The sequence below is a fragment of the Penaeus chinensis genome, chromosome 19 (assembly GCF_019202785.1).
Source record: "Penaeus chinensis breed Huanghai No. 1 chromosome 19, ASM1920278v2, whole genome shotgun sequence".
NCBI classification, from domain to species: Eukaryota; Metazoa; Arthropoda; class Malacostraca; order Decapoda; family Penaeidae; genus Penaeus; species Penaeus chinensis.
This window is the reverse complement of record NC_061837.1, coordinates 8,322,041-8,329,540: the sequence shown is the minus strand read 5'-3', so window position 1 is coordinate 8,329,540 and position 7,500 is coordinate 8,322,041. Positions and strand designations below refer to the sequence as shown.

Below are 7,500 nucleotides of genomic sequence, written 5' to 3'. Positions count from 1 at the left end.
CCCTGTATTCGAAGAGGAATTGTCCGGGAGTTTGTGTGAATAAATGTGTCCAAAGAAACGTTAGTACTGAGACATGTCAGTCTCGTTGCATAATGGGGAACTTGTATGTGTTTGGATGCGTGTGGTGAAGGTCTGGAGAGAAAGCCGGTTAGCTACCAGGCTGTGAAGGAGGATTCTGCTCTATATCAGCTCTATGTACGGGTCTGTGTGCTTCCATGTGTACGTTGGAGTAATGCTGTGTGAATAGTTATTTCCCGAGTGATTCTGTGAATGGTTAATGTTACGGAGGGCATGTGTGTGTGTCAGGTATTTATGATGTGGTTAGAGTTTTGGTTTCCACTCTTCGCCGTCGTTTGTCATTTGTTTTCAGTCGTTCGAATTCGCTGTGGTCGGAAATGAACGAATCATGTTTTCCCCTCAAATAGTGGTGCACCTTCTGCCTAATTTCTCCTTGATGGTGTGCTCCAAAGTCCTTTGAAATTCGAGCGGCTAACAAATTTTCCCATTAGTTGTTCTGTGTACCTCCACTCGCTCACTTTTCCGTTCTACAATTATCTTTTACTATGGGGTGTTTATCTGTTATGTATCATCTATTCATCTACTCTTGAGTTCGAAAATATATATACAGACTCACACATTCTCTCTCTCTCTCTCTCTCTCTCTCTCTCTCTCTCTCTCTCTCTCTCTCTCTCTCTCTCTCTCTCTCTCTCTCTCTCTCCTTCTCTCTCCTTCTCTCTCCTTCTCTCTCCTTCTCCCTCCTTCTCCCTCCCTCTCCCTCTCCCTCTCCCTCTCCCTCTCCCATTCCAATATCTCCCTTCTCCCAGCTACCTCTCCCCGCCACACGCAGATATGAAATGTTATTCTGCCCCTCTCTGAAAAGGGATGGTGACTCAGTCGGGAACTTTGTAAAGAGGAGGGGCTATATCCGTCACACTCTTCCCGAGGAGTCACGGTCAGGAAGAAAGTGTCATGTCTGTCAGGTCTGAAGAAGGAAGAACTGCCTCAGGTGTCAGGCGAGAAGAGTTTGTTGTGAAGCATAAGAGTTTTGAACGATCATACTGAATGTCTCTTTTTTCTCCTTTTCTTTTCTTTTTGTCTTTTCCAGTGGGAGGAATTGTTTTTTTATTATTTGTTGACAAATATTAGTAGGTAAACTTGTATAATTATACTGTCTAATAACTTCTTGTAGATATATATACAAGTTTGATGTTTGGTCGTGTGGTTATAAATCATCAAGGTTGAATTATTTATTCCCTTTTGCAGTGGTGTAGATTATCCTTTATGCCATTTATTGATGGATTTCAATAATTATACGTATACAAATTCACTCTCGTTCGCGTGAATTCATTCTCATAGAAACATAGACGGAAGGATCAAAGGGATAAGTTGCAGGACCCGTATTTTTCGCGTAAGATATTATATTAACCCAGAAAAATATTTTCAGGTAATGAAGTGGCTCTTTGAATGAGGTCGTAATGAGACCTGAAAGAACTCAATTTACTGGATTTCGACCTACAAAAGGAACCAAAATTTACTGGAGAAAAACATTATATTCCTGTAAGGGTTTTCCCTCCGTCTGAAAAATTGGATTTCGAAAATGGATACTTGGATACAGTCTTTTAAACGCAGCATCGCGGTGTTGTATTAGCCTATAATAATGGAAATTCGCACTAGTTCTACCTCAGGTTCCCTTTTCTTTTCTTTTTTTCTTATATTAGGTATATTTCTTTATTTTTTCTTTTGTTTGGTTCATTTCTCATTTTTTTTCGATTTTAGAAAAGTGGCAAAAATAATACTTATACTTGTTTTCCGATAAACTGTTCTTGATAAAATATGGAGATTAATACGTGAATGAATTTATATAAAAATTGGATATTAGAAATCTTTTAAAGCCCTTATGGAAATATCCAAAGAGCCCCGTCACTTTCCCATCCTCTGGTAGCAGTCAGCCTCGAGTTTGAAAATCATATTTGAAAAGTTTCCCATCGATAAAAAATCCATAATGTTTTCGACACTTTCGTAAACAAAAGAAAAATCAGGGAAACTTAAAAAAAAAAGAAGGAATACATACAATCACAAAAAAGAGAGACATACTTAGAAATACAAAAAAAAAAAAAAGGAAATTATTAAAATCACACCGAAAAAGAAATACTCAGAATCATGAAAAAGTTGAAATGAATGAAAAGCAAACAGACTACCTTTCCTCCCTCACAATATATGTCAAGTCCTCCATAGCCACCGTAATGCCCATTGAACAGCTTATTCTGTAATTACAAGCCCCATCCACATAGTTCACAGGGTATTCCGTCGAGGACTTTCACAAATATTGACAAGACTTGCGCCAGAAATGGATCCTATGTACTTGACTATCCTTACCCGGGGCCGTTCACAGAAGTCGCCAGGCATGAGCTCCGAGGGCCACCAGGCTCTGAGTGCCGTTCTGAGTGGGAAGTTGGCCTTTGGAATATATGGGCATTGAGGTAGTCGGTGGTTTTGACGAATGCAGGTACGTCGGCTGTGTTTCTCGAGTGGAGGGCGTCGCTGTGGTGTGTGTGTGTGTGTGTGTGTGTGTGTGTGTGTGTGTGTGTGTGTGTGTGTGTTGGAAGGTATGAGTGTAGAATTTTCGTAGATGTGTATGTGTGCTACTTGGGGTTAAAGAGAATCGCTTTAACTGGTAGAGAAGCTGAGTCAGAGATAGAGTTAGTGCATTTGAGTTCAACTAGGGATGTCCACTATTTACCAAAAAATGTCATTCTCGTTCGCCATATATACATATAACAGAATAAAATAACTTTACCGTCTCCCTAGAAAAAACAAAAATTCAAACGATGCCAAAACAAAAAATACGACAAACAGAAAAAGAAGAACAAAAAACTACTCTTCAAGGCCCCTCGCACAGAAGTAATCCGGAGGGAGAAATTAGTCATCTTCAGCACATTTCCCTCTCCTCCATCATCGCCCACTGACCGCCAAACTGAGCGTAAAACCGCCGTTGCGTTGTTCCAAACTACGCCGTTACGCCACCTTCCCCCTACGCGTCTCCTCCCAAGGCCCTACATTAAGTTCTCGCCAAACGGCCGCCGCACACACCGCCGTCCATTGTTCTCCTCGGCCACGCGATCCTCCTCCTGTTTACTTTTATCCTGCGACTATTTCTCCCCGTGTTTGCTTTCTCCTGCCTACGTCTTCTTTCCACGTTTCTTTTTTTTTTTTCATTCTTTCTTGCGGATGTGTGTGTTTTTTTTTCTTTTCTCTTATTTTCTTTATTTCGTTTTTTTTCTTTCTATCTTTCTTTCTTCCTTTCGTTCTTTTTCTTTCTTTCATTCTTTATTTATATTTTAAAATGTTTCTTTCGTTCTCTTTCCCTCTCCTTCTTTCTTATTTCTTTTCATTCTTTCGTTCCTTCTTTCTTTCTTTCTTTCATTTTTTTCTTTACCTGTGCATCCATTGTACGTGCTCGTTGTTTCTCCGTCTTTCGTGTTTCTTATTATTGCTCTGCTGATAGTCTCTTCAGAGTCTCTTCTTCTCGCTTTTTATTCATCTCAGATATCGGATGTCTCTTTGTCTGTCTGTCTATCTCTCTTTCTTCTCTTCTTTTCTCTTCTCTCTTTTCTCTCTCTCTCGCTCTGTCTGTCTGTCTGTCTGTCTGTCTGTCTGTCTGTCTGTCTGTCTGTCTGTCTGTCTGTCTGTCTGTCTGTCTGTCTGCCTCTGTCTGATTATGTCTCTCCCTCATTCACCCTCTCCCTCACTTCTCCCTTTTCCTCTCCTTCACCTCCTTTCTCTATCCCCTTCCCTCCCACTATATGTAATTCATGGGGAATTCTCAGGTCCTGATAAAGCCTCTCGTGTCCAAGTTCAGGACATCTTCCCAGATCCATATTGTCTTCTCCGCCTCTCGCATGCCTTGGCCGAGCTGCGGCGGGCTCGTTGGGGCCTGCCGCGGGAGGGCGAGGGCAAGATGTGGAAAAGGGAAGGGAGGGAGGGAGGGAAGGAGTGATGAGAAGGAGGAGGAGGGCAGAAAGGGGAGGAAGGAGAGAGGGATGGAGGGGGAGAGGGAGATAGAAAGGGAAGTAAAAGGAAGGAAAGGAGTGAAAAGAGAGAGAGAGAGAGAGAGAGAGAGAGAGAGAGAGAGAGAGAGAGAGAGAGAGAGAGAGAGAGAGAGAGAGAGAGAGAGAGAGAGAGAGAGAGAGAGAAAGGGAAAGAAAACGAAGGAAAGAAAGAGAAAGAGAGAGCAAGAACGGAAACAAAAACAAAAAAACAAAAAACAAACTAAAACTAGAATAGAGAATGAGAAACAGAAACCGACACCGAAGCATACGGACACGAAAGGGAGAGAGAGAGACGCACGCACAGCCATACACGTACAATAAAAGCCGCCATAATTAAAAGCCTCGGCGTGAAGTGCGACGGAAAGCGGGAGTGACGAGCCGGGACGGAACAAAGCGGTGATCGAGGTGCAAGTCGTCGCAATATATACCATGTGCAATAATAACGCAGTTTAGGCTTTATGAAAGGTCATTCATTAAATTGTAATATACGTCCGCAGTTTTGTGATTTGGTCATCGTGCGCGCACTTATTTCCTTTGAAATACACCAACAAAAGGCGAGCTGCGACCTTTGATGATAGTTTAATAACAGCTGAGTACAGACCATTACTAAGAGGTTAATTAAATTCGGGCATACGGTCGATGGAAATATTAATGAAATTGTAGTTCATCGGCAAATGATATCCGGGACAGAAGCTCCCTCATAATCACCGAAATCCTGCTTTTTAAAGGTATAATATCCAATATGATTTAAGTATTTTATAACCTTTCTTATTAGCAATAACAGTAATAACGATATAACCATTTAACTCATATTGTCTGGTCAGATCACACCGCCGGGAATCATAGTCATGGTCTTTTATATCCGAGCGGTCGTTCTATCCCGCCTGTTGCAAAAACAGCTCTTAATTTATGACACAACAAACAGACTTCTAATTGCCACAACACCTGATAGTGAACAGTGAGTGAGTAGTTCACGCTAAGGGGACTGACTGAAAACATTTCATTATCAAGATGTGATGGCGCGATAGTGGAGCCGTATTATGTTGGGAAGTACCTTAAAACGACGTTATCTCTCTCGCCTGCCTCGTTAGGTGTCACCGTCTTGGTTCAGCTGGAAGTGGGGAAGAGTGACCTCAAGGTGATGATCTTGGAGAGGGAGGGATGGAGAGGGAGAGGGAGGGATGGAGGGAGAAAGGGAGAGAGAGGGAGGGAGGCAGCGGGAGGAAAGAGAGAGAGAGAGAGAGAGAGAGAGAGAGAGAGAGAGAGAGAGAGAGAGAGAGAGAGAGAGAGAGAGAGAGAGAGAGAGAGAGAGAGAGAGAGAGAGAGAAAGAGAGAGAGAGAGAGACGGAGGAGGAAAGGGAATGGCATAAAAACAAACAAACTGAGAGAGAAAAACAAACAAAAGAAATAGAGGAAAAAGAGAGGAGACAACATCGAGAATATTTCATACCTAAATGTTACCAGACAGTGCCAATAAAACAAAATATGAGAAAAAGCAATGAATGTTAGTTATTAAAGTATTCTCCACTACGATCTCAAATTACAGATGTGGCTACACGTGCAAAAGGCAATTTCGGCTGTGATGGATGGAAACCCACTCAATCATTAATCAAAGAGTCCCACAATATTTTCTACAGCCGCGTTCGTTTTTATTACACAAGTGGTAGTTAAAACAGACAAATTATTGCCCTGCCACCCAGATTATTTTTATATGAAAGGGGAATAAAAGTTCGTTTGAATTTACGCAATATTTAGAAATATATCTTTGCCGGACCAAACAAACTGAATTGGAGCCTGATCGCGCGTTTAATTCTTTATTGAATTCATTGATATGTACAGTGTGAGGCCTGACAGGTACGTGCGGCCGCAGCCAATGAGCTGGGGCTACTATCCATGCCCTAATAAATCAGACTAATGGTTTACATTAAACGCGTTTTAATGCACCGATTAGCCGCGTCTCGATAAATCTGCGAGATCCGACATCCGCTCTGCCATAAAGCGACGAATCCGGTTATCGGCGTCTCGGAGAAGCGCAGGAGACGGATCGCTCGAGGACCCTTCGGCCGGCCTCTCGACGCAGAGGTTATCGCTAATGTTATCGGTGCGGAGCGGGGCTTTGTGGCGCTGAATGCAGAGTGGGAGTGTGTTTGGTCAGCCTCCCCGATGCGCATGTTGATGTTTATTTTGTTGCGGGATCGGCGAGCGGGTTTTGCATGGAGGCATGTGTGTCTGGATGTTCCTTATTGGCGAGGGTTTGTTGCGCGGTTATCCACATGAAGAATGGTGATCGGTAGCTTTATAAAAGGAGTAATGAACATGCTGAATGAATTAGCGGTAAAGTATGGCCGCGGTAATTGCGGCAGAATACGTATTAGAAGCCGCAATCAGAGGAGAGCCAGCGGTAGCTACGCCGGCCTTACCGACCGCAATCAATGGGAATTTAATTATGGTGATCTATGTACGACATCATTACGGAGTCGTTAGCATGCGCCACCCAGCGGGGGCCTCGAGCTAAAACGCTTTTTTTTTGTCCTGTGGCTGACTTCCATTTGTCTTAGCTTGCTTTACCCCCCGCTGAAGGAAAAAAATATAGGGGAGTCCTTCTAAAAAAAATGAGAAAGAAAAGGGGAAAAATGAAAGGATGACAACGGAAAGAAACCGCTTTGGGAGTTCCACACGCGGAGTAATTGATGTGTGCGTGGCCTCCACTCTTGTATTACAGCCTTTGGACAAGGGGGTGGGTGGCAGAAGGGGAGGGGAGATAGGGGAAGGAGGGGAAGGGAGCCTCAGTGCCCTTATATAGGGCTTTTGGGACACACGGGAAGAAGGGGAAAAGTGTGCGAGACAACCACCAGAGGCGCTGCTCCTCGTGTCATTGATGTGTCGAGGGAGAGATAAAGGTTTTGACGATTTAAGAATGGCAGGGGGAAGGAAGAGGGGGAATAAAGAGGGTGATGTGGAGAGCACGAAGGGGCAGAGAAAAACAGGAATAGGGCAGACTGGTCGTTGGCCTTAGATAAAAATAGTAAGAAGAAAAAAAGAGCAGTTGACACATAACAAAATGAATGCGTTGGTTACTTTTTATTAATTTGCGAGAAAGGAATGAGGGAGGGGGAGAGCATAAAGATGTAGCGGCGCAATGTTATTATTTTGTGTAAGTTATATATTAATTATCTGCCTATGGATTTTTGCCCTTTATAGCAAGGGCTTGTTTTTATCATCTGATATTTCACTAGACACATTTGCTATTATATACAAGTATACTATACTATACTGGATCCTTTTAAGTGCATGCGAAGATTACATTTTCATATGCAAATCAAGTATACGTATTTCAATATTCAATACTCGTTATACATGTAATCTTAGCGGGGTTATTGGAACATTTTCTCATACTCATGACAATCTGTCGTTAAAAAGTGTGTTGCGTATGCAAATGCTTCCTGTTCAT

The 7,500-nt window shown here is 42.7% G+C and overlaps 1 long non-coding RNA gene across 2 annotated transcripts in view; it reads left to right on the top strand.

The window, feature by feature from the left end:
* The window catches only part of LOC125035229, a 557,402-nt gene that overhangs the window by 275,622 nt on the left and 274,280 nt on the right, over positions 1-7,500 (top strand). The gene's annotated exons all lie outside the window — the stretch shown is intronic.